The 15,017-nt window shown below is 45.6% G+C and overlaps 1 protein-coding gene and 1 pseudogene across 2 annotated transcripts in view; both read left to right on the top strand.

Annotated features, from left to right (window-relative positions):
- The first annotated feature begins 9,638 nt into the window (after positions 1–9,638).
- The window catches only part of LOC147737224 (uncharacterized), a 170,951-nt pseudogene continuing 165,572 nt past the window's right edge, over positions 9,639–15,017 (top strand). The window contains exon 1 of the transcript XR_015295593.1: positions 9,639–9,858. The product of XR_015295593.1 is annotated as an uncharacterized LOC147737224 (transcript). The remainder of the gene's footprint in view (positions 9,859–15,017) is intronic.
- Positions 9,794–15,017, top strand: part of LOC147737225 (uncharacterized) — a 48,149-nt gene continuing 42,925 nt past the window's right edge. The window contains exon 1 of the mRNA XM_086919630.1: positions 9,794–9,858. The gene's annotated coding sequence lies outside the window, so the exon portion shown is untranslated. The remainder of the gene's footprint in view (positions 9,859–15,017) is intronic.

Below are 15,017 nucleotides of genomic sequence, written 5' to 3' on the forward strand. Positions count from 1 at the left end.
AGGACAGTGGTTTTCAGGCACAGAGACCTTTTCAAGAGCTACTTCTTTAGGCCCAAAGGCGCAATAGATCACGTTCATTTTGCTAGTAAAGTAGCTCCTTAGATCCTCACATAATTCTTGGGTGGGTGGCGGGAGTGGGTTGTTAGACCTCTGGTTTCTGAATTTCTTTAGAATAGAAAAGAGCTCCAGAGAGGAATTCCTAGCTTTCATAATGCTGGAGCCCAGGTAGGATCGCCTAGGTATGTTACAGCTGTTTGATTCCTCATGCTTCAAGTTGGATTTCCTCCATTTTCTTTCTAACATCCTGCATGAAGCCTTTACTCTCTTAAGACTATCTCAATACCAGGGGGCAGGAGCTGCCCTTGCCTGAATATTTCCCCTCTTTAAAGGTGCAATAGAGTGGAGGCCATCCGTTATAGAGGCCTCAAACCTTTCTAAGGTAGACTCACAATTGTCACAGTTCTCAAGTATGGGAGGGATATGGACCCGACTAAACGCAGCGGAAGTTACCTTTTTCCGGGATCTACGCAAATCCGTGTGAGTGTGTGGGGGGCCGGGCAGGTTTTTCAACGCCCAAGAAAAATGTAGTGCCAGGTGATCAGTCCAGCCTTACTTTAGGGGGGGTTCGGCAACTAACTCAGGGATGCTGGTGAAAGTCATGTCCAACACATGTCCAGCCACATGTGTAGGGCTAGTGACTCTAGGGGTCAGTTCAAGAGTTTCCATCACTGTCACCAGACAGACAGATTCTGTATTGGAGAGAACCTCCAGAGGATGATTGAAGTCCCCTACCAATAGAAACCTGTTGGCCTGTAACGTATAAGGAGCCAGCCGTTCTAGCAGTGCTGAACAAAACTCCTTCCTGATACCTCCCGAGGGGTGATATGCAGGAGCTCCCCCCCACTCAATCTCTTGGCGGGGATGCACTCTGAAGATCAATAGCTCGATATTGGGGGAAGATAGTGCATCAAGAGTCTATATGATAAGGGGGACGAGTGGCAACGGCCAAACCTCCACCCCGTTTTCCTGATCCATCCAGCCGGACCACTGCATAATCTTCTGGAAAAGCCATTGCCAAAGCTGGCGTTGCTTCATTATTCAGCCAGGTTTCCGTGAAAAGGCAGATGTCTGGCCAGGTCTCGTCTAATAGGTCCCAAATTTCCACCAGATGTTTTGGGATAGATCGCGCATTCAGATACAAGCCCTTAAAAGATAATGCTAGGCCCATCCCGGTCTGTCTCTCACTTCCAGTGTCCTGCACCCTTCCAGTAGGACTGGGGATGGAACATAATTGTGGACTAAGGGGAGTGTGCATGACTTCCCCCTATGTCCATCCACAATCGGGGCACTTCTCTAAGGTGACAGCATCTACTTCTTGCATCTACTACTTGCAGGTTAATTTTTTTCCCCGTGCACCAACCTCTCCTTAGGATACACCAGCCTGGCAGCCTGAGGTCCCTGTGGAAAAACGGGCAGCATCCCCTGGCAGCAGGCAGCATCCAGGCGCGGACGGTCGCAGACAGGCTTGCCTTAGGTGTGACTTCGCTGGGCCAGTGGCACGCCTGCTGCGCGCGGGCAGGAAATGCAGTGATTTTATACCTGGGAGGGCTGTCCACTAGAGCGCTAACCGTTGAAATGTATATAACAGAGGTGTTTATCATCGAGCTGGTTCTTGACTCACCCAGCGCTGATTATGAAACTGATTCACGGTTAGGTGGATTGTGTACAACAGAGGTGTTTATCATCGAGCTGGATCTTGGCTCACCGCTGGCTGTGTAAGTGATTCATGGTTAGATGAATTGTATATAACACAGGTGTTTATCATTGAGCTTGATCTTGGTCACCGCTGGCTGTGTAAATGAGTCCCGGTTCGATTAATTGTATAAATATATGTTTTGAGTTTCTTATTTACAGAGATTCATTCAACCAAATTCTAACTGGTTTAGGACAGAATCAATGCATGACGGCAAAATATGATAGGAATTATTGTGGAATGGAGGAGCTCAGTACCAAGAGCTTCTCATAAACCTATAAGGACCAAGTAAGGGTGAAGGGTCATCAGTTATAAAGTAATGGTTATTTGATTTTTTGTTTTTTTGTTGAAAAGCACCTGCAAAGGTCATAATCCAGAATGTTGCTCCTCCTCGGTCTCGGACTAACTCATTGTTTTATACTTTTTCTCATAGTATGAGAGGCTCTTTTTCTGAGCCCTTGTTTGTTCTTACAATGATAAAGTCCCAGCAAAGGCTATCTGTGGAGCTACTTCACTGTGATTACTGAGAAAGATCTTCTTACACCTTTGCCAAGTTACCTGAACAAGAGAATTTTATGAGATTGTCTAGGGGCTAGTAATTCCATAGTTCTATAGGTGCTTAACTATAAATATTATATATATTTATTCACTGGAAAAAAATAATTTACAGGGACGTTCTAGTTAGGAAATAGAATTTAAAAAACCTGCAAAATTAGCTAAAAAACAAAGGTTACAGGGACGGTATAGTTCGGTTCACGATTTGTACATAAAACCATAGAAATTCAGCAGTAATGTTTAGAGTTATAGAAATTATAACACATGCCCTCGGGTGACTATAAATTGTGCGCCCACCATGCAGTTTTCTTCTCAATAATTTTACTGCAAATTATATCATCAATGATGGCATCGAAGTTATCATGAGTGATGTAATATGTGGGGTAATTAGCAGTGTATGGCCAGTTTGCGAGTTATCGTTACCTTAGGGAACTGTTCCAGATGCTCCACGCCTCCTGCATGTACCAGCATTGCTCCCGTTCGCAGGGAGAAGCTAAAAATGCTGCTCTCACGAAGCGAGAGCAAGCACAAATTTTCCGTGTCTGGACCAGTGCGGGCAGGGAAACTGCTTTTCTCTGAGTGTGGGAACCACAGGGCATAGCCAAGCCGGCAATGGAGTATGGGGTCTCCAGGCTTATTAATAGCCCTGGGAGGGGTGCATGTTGCCCCATTCTCATTTGCTTTTACAGCCTGCCCCCAGGATGGGGTCCCTGTGGCTGAAATTGACCTTAAGGAGGGGGCTTTGTGTCCCCCTCCCTCATGATTTTTGCTTTGTGCCTGGGGATGCCCCCCTTTAGATCCAAAATCGGGGAGGTGGGCTGCATGGCTTCCCTCATTACAATTACGGCTGGGCCCCAGGCAATGGGGTTCCCCGGTCTGAAATTGGCCCAGGATGGGGGCATCTGCCCCCTCTCCCCTGTTTGGAAAGCTAGACCCCGGTGGTATTGTGGTCTCCAGGGCTGGAATCAGCTCGGTAGAGGGGCCACGTGCCCCCTCCCCTTATGTTTGGATGGCTGGGGAGTGGTGGTCTCCAGGGCCATAACTAGTCTGGGGAAGTGGGGCCACGTGCACCCCCTCTCTCCTAATTCTGAAGCTAATTATCCCCCAGGATCTGGCCCACCCGGGGGCATTATAAAAAGCAGCTCCTTCCTGGAAAGTTTTGAGGTGATCCATCAGGCGGGGCCGAGAAAAACAGGGGTCCCCCCTTGAATTTTCAATAGACTTCTTTAAACAGTGCTGTAGAAAAAACTGCTGAACAGCATTACACTAAATTTGTCATGAAGCTAGATCATGGCCTGTAGATTTAGCTTTTTTGTTAATTGGTGTAAATCCGATCAGTAGTTTTTGAGAAATGAAGTGTCAAAAATATTTCTATATTCAGGCAGTTGGTGTCAAGATGTGCTCTGATTGACCAAATTAAGAGGCAGTAGTCAATCCTGATTGGTTGGTTTCAACTTGAACAATATGTTTTGGCAGCCTTTACCAGACTCAAGGGCATAATAAATTAATTACACAAGCATTTTCAATGCAATAGGTTTCGCATCTGCAAGAGTTCAAGCTATAAGCATTGTAAATGACGTCGCCTTTTATTTATGTTTTAATAAACAAAATGTAAATAAAAGGGATTATCATGTGCAATGCCAATAACACAAACTCTCGTAAATGCGAGACATAGTGCACTGGGAATGGGAACCAGCAGAGAGATATAGGGAAAGAGAAAGATGGAAAGAGCGAAGGAACGACTACACATGTGGAGACAGAGAGAAATAGTGAAAACACTGTGACCATAGATACATTTCATTCTACTGAAACTAAAGGCAAATGTAAAACTTCAAAACATGAGAAGCATAATTATTCCACTTACCTTGGAGAAGTTGATTGAAGGGGGTAATGAAGCGCATGGCTGACTTGGAGGCCGGTTTCAAACGGAGTTGCAGTTTCAAAAGTGCAGGACACTGTAAACAATTTAGAATAACACTGAAAGCGTGATTTGCGGGAGCTAAAGCAACCCAAGGCTGGGTAACCAAAGCTGTACTCATTGGCCCATATAAGTCCCTCAGTGGAGCAGCGAGGGCTAGGATTGGCTGATGGCTTTCAAGCCAATCAGAATAGCTCTCCACAAAAAGTCTGGGGCGACCATTAGAGGGTGAAACACACCGCTTCATTGGCTGTCACCAAAAATAATGAAAATTACAGACAAATGGCTTCGTATACAGGCATTCTTATGGAGAGTCCATGAAAAGTAGGGACGGTTAGTCACCATGGGTGTTGATGGGATTTGTGTAGAGAAATGAGGGATGGAGGAGCAAATACGAAGCACCACGGCCACTACAGTGGTGATGAGAAGCCAGTTGTTATTCAGGATGCGATTGCAGTCGCAACCACCTCTGCTGTTTCTCTCTTTTTTTTTTTTGTAAACAGATTTTATTCATTTTCATCTTGTCAATTAGTAGCAGTGCATTTCAACAAGAGCGTCTCATCTTAACTTAAGCAGCGGGTGTCAACAAGCTCGGTTGCATCTATTCAGTCCTAATCCCCGCTTCTCGGCCCTTATAGCTGTCACCGCAAGGGCAACCACGCACCAAATTCCAAACAACTCCCGCAACTTTACATTCAAAGTCTTTATATCGGAGATCAGCTTCTCGGTTGTCTGTTCTCATCTACACACATATCTATCTAAACAATTAATAAGTGAACAAACCCCTCTCCCTCTCCTATCCTCTTCCCCTCCACCCCCCAGGCATGTGGCTCTATCATGTGAAACCACCTCCACTGTTTCTCTTGTGTTGTTTTGTGGCCACAACTTTAGCTGCTATGGTGATGGGAGTGTAAAAGGAAACATGTGATGATTTGTATGAGAGAGGCCTGGGCATGAGTGACTGCATGGTTGTGTGTGGCACTAAATAGGCAACTGTGTGCAAGAAAGCGCGTGTAAGGATTACTAGTGTTTGCACGGTACATTGCGTGTGTGTTTCTGTACCTGAAGTGCAAGGGCCGTTGGATTTTGGTGTTCTGCACACATGCAAGAAAGGGGGTAGAGGGGGAGCTGAAAATGACGGAATGCTGGCTTTGCGCTGCCTTTGTCTCGGTCTGCTTCGTGCAGCTCTGTGCGGTGAATGCTTCAGTGCCGCCAGTGCTTCTTGAGCTAACAGCACCGGCAGCAGGCTCCTGCTCACCTCTCCCATCCTACACCGGCACCACCAGCCTCTATGACCTCTGAAGAGGCGGTGACTAAGACTAGTACAAAACAAATAAACACATTTTCAAAAATGCTTTATTATCGCTAAAATCAAATTTCTTGTTGCCAGGCTGCACCCAAAATAACTATTTTCTCATGATAACTTGCCTTGTTTGGCTTACATAACACTGTTATTTATTGCTGAACCATCAAGTTACCATTTGATGAGATTAGCAACGGGAATGACGGCCTTGCACAGAGGACATTTCTGAACCGTAACAATAAAAAAAATAAGTAGAAACAGGTGCCCTGCGAAACATGAAGTGCGGCGCCTGTGTGGAGAAAAGTTATGCACGCGTTGAAATAAAAGAAGTAGTACACAAAGGAGCATATATACAACTACAGCGTAACCAAACTGTAGTTGGCCGTGCTCCTGAGAGAAAACCGGAAGAGATGTTACAGGAGTGCCAACCAATCAGAAGCCAACAAAGAAGAGTGATGGAGGAGTAAACCAATGGCAGGCAGCCAGGTGGGATAACACTTCTTGTAATGATTACAGCAGGTCTTGCAAACAGCGCATGCGCTGATGCTCAACCTAAAAAATATGTTATGGGGCCGAGTATGCACACCCGAAAGGAACCCCCCTTTACAGGCTGGCCACAACATGTACAACATGCCGTGGCAGCCGCTACAGGACTCTTGGACATACCCTTTGAAATTAAAGGATGCTAACTGTTGCAATACAAATCATCTGTTGATGGTACCATACTTATTTTGGGTATTGTGGTCTGTTCTTGGCTGATTTTACCCTGTGAAAAATGCTGACTCACTTATGAGATTTCATAAATCATGTTTAAGAGAAATCAGTTTTCTCATGATTTTCTCAGAGGGGTATGGAAGGTGCTCCAGAAGCTAAAATGAGAGCATGTTTCCTGTGAATCCACACTGTCTTTCTCAGCCATGTGAGAATAAAGTCTGACATTCTCAGTAAATCGTGTACTTCCAGCAGGAGCTGCAAATGTCAGCTGATATACAGTGTTCTACTGCAGCCTCCCAGAGTGTTCTAAAGAACAACTAGAGCGCTAACAGTTTTACTTATTACAAAACTATGCGATACCAAAGGGGATGATGGACGAAGCGTTTGAGTAAATCAAACACTCACCCCCAGTCAACTGATCTTGGTTTAATCCATCACCATTCTTTAGCTCACTCCACCAACCCAGTTCAGACATGGCCATATGCAAATCAGTCTGACCCTGTGCCTCATTGGAACAGTCCAGCCCGAACTGCCAAGCCATGTCTTCCCTGGACCGGAAAAAAGTATCCTGGGACCGATTTCGGATTCATAATCCTCATCAGTCGGCTACCTATGTCATCTACATGAACTGTCTGTACTCAAAATGGGAAGGACCTATGGAGACAAATGGAGAATGGTGACCCCCTGTGGACCACTGAGTAAATATTGCATGATGGACACAGGTGTCTGTGTACTACCCAGGAATATACACTTTGTACCTAGTAAATGAGTCTCTTGAAGTAACAGGATATCAGGGGTGTGATAACTGCCCCCTCTTAATTTTAGTTTTCAAACTATTATCAATCCATGACTTTATACTATATCTCATCTCACAGTCTGACAACAATTTGTTACTCATTAGAATCAAAGTGATCCTGTACAACTTGCGGGAGCATGTGCCTGGTAACATTAACAAAATGAAACCCTGAAGAATCTAAACTAAAATCCATCCCCCTAACACCCCCCACCCTATATTTCCATCTTGGAAGTATCAGACATCCCAAATCATATGTAATAATCAACTGTGAAACTCAATGGCAAAAAATGAAAAAAGAAACAAGCAAGCAAAAGGATTGATGCACTTTGAATGAAGAGTCCTTTTTCTCTTCTCTTTCAGGGGCTTTGTATTGTGCAGAAAAGCTGAACATGAAGTCCGTCCTTTTATAATGGTCTCTGTTGCCACATGGGTGTTTTTTCCCCTGAACCCCTGGGTTTGCGGAAGGCTGTCTGCAGCAGGAGTAACCTCTACCCCCAATGACTTATGGTGTGCTAGATTCTTTGATGCCGACTCGGTTGATGTCGTGTTCTTTGTGGGATGAAGATATTTCATCAGACGCCCTTTGAATCCCCTGTATGTGTCAGTGTGAACTGAAGGAGGTTCAAAGTCAATATCTTGTGTGCCAGACACAGCCCATTGGAGCAGAGGTCCTGTCCTCCAGATCTTAGCCAAGGCACTGAGAGCATCAATGTACATTTTGAAGGGCTTCTCTTAGGGAACCCACCCAGGCACAGAATGTGTAACTCACTTCAGTCAAATCCAGGAATCAGCAGAAATATAGACAGTGCCTTTAACCACTTTCACTAGGAAACATAAGTGTGCCTTTCCTCTCAGAAAAAACAGTCTGCTCTTCCAAGGCCAATGTCATTGCAGAAACTGCACAGTGTGAACGTTAAGAGACTAAAGGTGCTCTCAAGGACTCAAGCCAGGAACCACTTTGTGACCATTGTAAAGTTGAACAACATGGACATGAAGTGCAATTAAACTGAAACAAACATTTCATTTCTTTTTGCAGAGATCAGCACTCTTTTGGTGTTCATGCTGATAGCAAAGCTTGGCAGGGACGTGTCAGTGTAGCGCCTGCACCGCTTCCAGATGCTTTCATCTCTGAGCGAAGAGCATGCTCCTCCCCCGTACTCCAGATGAGCGCACATGTATGGGCTTCACAGAGGTCAAGGTTTTGAGATTCTTAGGAGCCAAAACAAACTATCCTATTGATGAACTCACAGGAAGTGATGTAACATAACATTTGACTTTGATAATGTCAGAGGAAGAGACAATAGTGAAATTATAGGCATGATGAGTACACAGGCAACATCCAAGTCATTAATGCAGACATCCAAATTAACATTACACCGAAAGTATAATATGTGCAGCCGCAAGGGGAAATATTGAAAATGTAGTGTTATTAAAATGTAGGACAGTGGGTTTGCTGAACTCTATGAAGTGAATAGTGTCTCCCTCTTTAGTTGTAAACGGCTACTCTGCACACAGTAGGAGTGCGAGCAAAGTCACATATGGAGTACTAGGACCCCCTCCCGCCTCCCAGTTATAAGATTAAGCTAGGTGTGATTGAGACTTCAGCATGACCTCTAAATGTGTGAGTGTCACTCATGATGAGTGAGACTTGAAGGATCTGATGTGTATGCATTTTCGGATCCGATGTTACTGCCGAGGGAACAAATGCAACTTGCCTGACGGTGCTACGAAGCCCTCCTGCACCTGAACATTGATAGTGCGTGGATGAAGAGTGTCCTATGATAGGAGAGAGGGTTCCCACCTGGCCGGTCTTTTATAGGCGTGGCATGGGCTGTATTTTCATATCCCGGCCAGGACAAAAGTAGGAAGATTACTTAAACCTGGCATTTTACCTCTAATCAGTGCAAACTTAAAATATCAAATATAAGCAGAAATCACTTTAAAATGTGTTCTAGAGCTGCCTTAATGAATCCTTACTGAGAGTTAAACTAAATAAAGACAGCAAAGCCATGTTTAAAATGAATACAAACAATTTTATACAAAGTCTTATTGAAGAATAATATCCGGGCATCTGCAAAATCTTAAAACATGCCCAAAAGGCAGGTGGTAACTCTAATAAGAGCCTGTATGCAGAACTCTGACATTTGTTAGTGCTGGAATACCCTCTCATCCTCAGCCCCGGCACCGTTCACTCATTGCCATGGGACAATCCACTGAGGGAGAAATCTGTGAGAGTCAAACCCGATTGTTCTGTCTCATGAATGTATTGAGACTGCAATCTATTTTATTTTGTTTTAAAAGTGAAACTTTGGGGGGAGTGAGTGGGTAAAAATTGCAGAGAAATGCAAAACTTAATTTGGGGTAAATCGTTGGAAAGTTGTTTGAATATACACAGCCCTATCAAATATAAAGAAAACGTTGACTAGTTTAATTCTAGCAGTTTTCTTACATTTTCATGTATTTAATGAAATTCAGGCTGTCATTTCCAATTCACTCTTAAAGACAGGAGGCGGTGGTTCCGTCAGCGGCCACGAGAGGGCGCTCCTTGCCTGCTGATGAAACACTGAGCTGCACATTGGGTGAAAGGGAGAAGGGTTTCCTCTTCCGGGTCAGCAGCGGCAGAGACAGCAGCAGCAGTGGTGATTACATAAATTCCTGCCTCTCTGTGTGTGTTCAGCCCGCAGCAGAGGAGGAAGGAGCTCTGTCTGGTGTCCAGTTACCTTCATCTGCAGACCCTCACAGACCCCGGATCTACCCATGCCCCCCCCCCCCCATGAGGAGGAGAGAGGCTGGACATGTCTGAACAGGTCTCGGTTCAGGTAGGAGATTGTCAGCACCTTCTGCTGTGTTTGTGGAAATATACTGAATAATCCTGGAGAGAATCTCTGCAGGAGCCGGGCTGAGCTGGGCTCTTCTCTCCGGAGGCCCTGGGGCTGAGCTGGGCCCTTCTATCCGGGGGCCCCTGGGGCTGAGCTGGGCTCTTCTATCCGGGGGCCCTGTGGCTGAGCTGGGCTCTTCTATCCGGGGGGCCCTGGGGCTGAGCTGGGCCCTTCTATCCGGGGGCCCCTGGGGCTGAGCTGGGCTCTTCTATCCGGGTCCCCTGGGGCTGAGCTGGGCTCTTCTATCCGGGGGGCCCCGGGGCTGAGCTGGGCTCTTCTATCTGGGTCCCCAGAGGCTGAGCTGGGCTCTTCTATCTGAGGCCCCTAGGGCTGAGCTGGGCTCTTCTATCCAGGGGGCCCCAGGGGTTGAGCTGGGCTCTTCTATCCGGGGCCCCTGGGGCTGAGCTAGGCTTTTCTATCCAGGGGCCCCTGGTGGCTGAGCTGGGCTCTTCTATCTGTGGGCCCTGGGGAGCTTTCCTTCCGCCCTGGGGGTTGTTTGTTGGCATCATATGTGTTAAAGAGGGGATCTGTGCGCTGCACTGCATCCTACTGCACTATCAATAATATGTGCAAGCTGCAATGCATCTCACTGCACTATGAGAGGTCTGTGCACTGCATCTTACTGCACTGTGAGGAATCTGTACACACTGCAGTGCAACTGACGGCACTATGAGTAATCTCTGCACAGCATCTCACTGCACAATGGAAATCACTGCATGCTGCACTGCATTTTACTGCATGAGGAATATGTGCTGCTGCACTGCATCTTTACAACACTGTGAAGAATCCTTGCACTCTACACTGCATCTCACTGCAATGTGAGAAATCTGTCCACGCCGCCCTGCATCATACAACACTGTGAGAAATCTCTGCAGGCTGCACTGTATGTACTGCACTATGAGCAGTCTGTACATGCTGCACTGCATCTTCCTGCACTATGAATTATCTATGCACACTGCATTGTTTCTTACTGTACTGTGAGGATTATATGCGCACTGCACTGCATCTTACTACACTGTGAGAAACCTGTGAGGAACCTAGAAAATCTGTACATTGCATTGCTTTTCCCTGCTCTATGAGGGCTGTTGACAGGAAAGCTAATGTGCACACACTGCACTGCTTTTTATTACACTGTGAGGGGGTTTAAAATAAAAGAGGAAATCTGTGCAGACTCCTCTGCCTTTGACTATTCTGTGAAGGGTGTTTAGAGCCCATCTGTGGTCTGCAAACAGGATGACTTTTTGCTACAGTCCGAGGGGGGTTTAAAAAAGAGAAACTCTGGGCGCGCTGCACCGCTCTTTACTCTTCAGTGTGATAATCTCATAGTTGTTAGTGCTGAATTTGCACGCCTTGCAGTGACCACATTTTCTGAAACCTCGACTCTGTTGCATCCAAATTTGTCTGTTACTTGTGAGATGACTGTGTACTAACATGTCTTTTATGAAAACATTTCTCTTAAAAGTGATGTTGGGTGTGTTTGCCTATCTCCGTTCTCAAGGTGGTATCATGTGTTAGTATTGCCCATCTACTCTTTAAGATCTTGCATAAGTTGTTTGTCTGACATGTAAACTTGGTGATAAATCGTATCGGTTCATTGTCAGGTTCCCTTGATATGTGTGGTTTTCCTTGTAAAAGTTCATCTCTCAATTTTTCATCAGCCCTTATGCTAGCTTTTATAAGGCTTTTCATAGGATACTTTCTGGCACTAAGGCGATCTGTCCTGTTTGGTTCTCCTATAGCCTTAATTGTTGCTATTGTTTCTTTTGGCTCTGACAAAACTTGCTATATGGGTATACTCCAGCAGTAGCTTGTTGGATGATAGATCCGAAAGGAGGATCGAGTTGCCAGCAGTGTTCTTCCTGTAGAGATCAGTCCTGGAGTGTGCCATTTTTGAGTGAAACTTTGATATCAAGGAAATCCACTGTTTCCTGGCTGTAATTCATGGTGAATCTCAGATTGATGTTGTTATTGATGACAGATAAAAAGATTTTAAGGTCTTCCTCGCTCCCCTCCCAAACGAGGAAGACGTCGTCAATATACCTGAGCCACACACTTATTTGATCAATTAATCTATTCTGATCTTGATTCCATAGGACATGCTCCTCCCACCAGCCCACCAAAAGATTGGAATAGCTGGGGCGAAGCATGTTCTCATGGCTGTTCCTTGTATTTGCTTATACAATGTATTTTCAAAGAGGAAAATGTTCTCCTTTAGACAAGTTTTGATCATTTCCATGATCATCTGTGTGTGTTGTAGAACCTTAGCATCTCTCATTCTGAGAAAGTATTTGCAGGCATTCATTCCATCTTGATGCCTAATACTAGTGTACAGACTTTTCACGTCTAAGCACTCTAGCCAACATTCGTTGTCCCAACACAGATTATTGGATTTTTGGATGAAGTCTTGCGTATCTCTGATGTAGTAATCCAAATTCTGTACATATGGCGCCAGAAAATGATCTATATAGATTGAGGTATTTTCAAAAATACTATTTTTTGAGGAAACAATGGGACAACCTGGTGGGTTTAGTGCATCCTTATGCACCTTTGGTAACAGGTAGAGTGTGGGGTTGGTAGGTGTTTCATTTGATAGGAACTGTAGTTCATCCCAACTGAGTAGTTGGTGTTCATGCCACTCTAGTAGTCTTTCTTTATAGTGTGAAATTACATTTTGGAAATATTCTCTGTCAGTTCTAACGTAACAGGTGCTATTGCCCACCTGTCTGAGTCCCTCTTTTACATAGTTCTCTCTACACATTATCACTATGTTGCCCCCCTTGTCGGAGGGTTTGATGACTATTGTCTGATCTTTCTGTAACTCAGTTAATGTGTTCCATTGTCTCTTGTTCAAGTTACTTTGTTTCAAGTGTTCTCTACTTAGTTTCAAAATGTCCTCTGCAACTGTGTCTGAGAATATTGTCTTGGGGTAGTTGGGGTATGGATCTAGATGGCATTCTAAAATTCGTCACCTCAATACCCCCTGTGTCGATACCAAGGAGGTTGTTAATATAGTCAATATTAGTGGGATCTAGAGAGTCATTGGAATTACTAGATATGATTGTGGTCTCTTCCATTCCTTCTAAACTGTGTAGTGTTTGTAATATCTCAAGGTCTCTTATTGTAAGGGCAGTCTGAGGAGAATTGGTAGTTGATCTCACATCATGGAATGCATGTATTTTGTACAATTTCACCTTCCTAAAAAAACTTAAATGAATCAATCCTTAATTGTGCATAATGTACTTGTGATGTAGGACAAAAGGATAGTCCAAGTTTAAGAGTCTCAATGTCCTCATGTGAGGCTTGTGTTTTAGAGAGGTTTATTACCGTTACTTCCTTCGATTGCACTGCCATTACTTGTTCTTTCCTTGCTGGCCCCGTATTCCCAGTCCGCTGTTTGTTTGTTTTCCTTCGTTGCCTTCTTCTCTGGCTTTCACTTTTGTGCCCCTTCCTCTGCCTCTTTGTTTTGACTGAAATGAGTGTTTGTTTTCTTTTTGGAGCATCTGAAGTTCATTGGAAAAAATATCTTTGGTGCCTTCTTGTTTCTCAGATCTTCTAACGATCCGTGTTCAGAGCTCTGGTCCGTGCCTGATTCTGATACTATTGCAGCGTGAATCTTTCTGGATTCACTATGCTGTGCATTATTCCGCTGTCTAGTGGTTGGGTCCGGAATCATAGTCTTTTCTTTTTTTTTTTCGTAGCCAAGGTGGGCGTCGACGTCCCACCTTTTGGTGTACTTCCTGTGACGTTGGCACGCTCCCTGCTGAAGCTCCCACCTTTGGGAGACATCTTCAGATTCTTTTTTCCGCCATTGGGTCTGGATTGTCACCGAGAGGCTCCAGAGTTTTTGGAGAAAAGAAGAGGAAAAAGACGAATTTTACACAGGAAAGATTGGAGAAGATACAGAGGAACGAGATCACCAAGCCAGGATGACGAAGAAGGAGGATAACTTTGAGATCTTCGACTTTCAACGGAGAATTGGCACACAGGTGGCCCCTTGAGAGCAGGAATGGACAAAACACCTTTTAAATTCTGCCGTAACTGCCACCACAAATATGCGCAGAAGGACCAGCACCCGGTCTGCAACCTTTGCTTACCAGTTGACCACAAGAGCCAGGATTGCAACGCCTACTCCGCCTTCACCCCGAAGACACTCAGGGTTAGAGAGAGACAGAGGAAAGCCAACTACACCATGCAAGGCAAAAGCCAACCTCTGTCGCTTCGGGACCTGGGCCTCTCCAGCGATGAAGAGGACAACATCGCCGAGGGACCAGATGACTACACGGTCGTAGAGACCGTTAAGAAGGCATCTAAATAGGTAGGAGGGACGTCGACCCCTAAACCCCCGACAGGCTCTCGAAAGCCTGAGTCAGACTCTCGGAAAACAGAGTCTAAGTCCTCGAAGGGAGCACTGGCGCCGAAAATCTCGACGGCCGCAGCTGCATCCAAGGACAAACAGCCCAGCCAATCCTTCGAAAAGGACTCCCAGGCAGCGAAGACCCGCGAAAAGCCAAGGTCGTCGAAGCACGTCCCCGGAAAGGACCGCTCGACTTCGAAGGAGAAGGACCCGACGCCAGAAGTACAAAACAACATTCTGAGCACCCCGTTCAATGTAGAGACACTGTTCGGGGCACGGGTTGATGAGAAACTCACCCAACTCAAGAAATAAAATGAAACTCCAAGCTCCATGGGGGCCTTACAATTCAGAGGGATGAGAAGGGGTACCCCGACATGGAGACCAAACGGAAGGGGAGGAAAGTAGCTGGGAACATCTCACCAGACATTCCAGCAGGCACGCCAGGGCATCAATCAATCGCAGCAGGGACAGCAAAAGAAGGCCTGGCAGTACCAACCTTGGGGCCAGTCCTTTCGCGGGAGGGCAAATGGACGAGGGCAAACAAGAAGAGTGGGCCAACAACCCACCTCAAAGTGACTCCGTCACGCAAAGCGTGCCCACCCACATGACCCCTCCGAGGGTGAGGCACAACAAGGTCAAAAAGAGGGAGTTACACGGACCAAACATCGACGAACATGTAACACCAGTAGGAGGCGGGCTAAGACACTTCTTCCAGGAGTGGAAGAAGATTACTACAGACAAATGG

The sequence above is a fragment of the Lissotriton vulgaris genome, chromosome 1_1, assembly GCF_964263255.1.
Source record: "Lissotriton vulgaris chromosome 1_1, aLisVul1.2, whole genome shotgun sequence".
Classification (NCBI taxonomy): Eukaryota; Metazoa; Chordata; class Amphibia; order Caudata; family Salamandridae; genus Lissotriton; species Lissotriton vulgaris.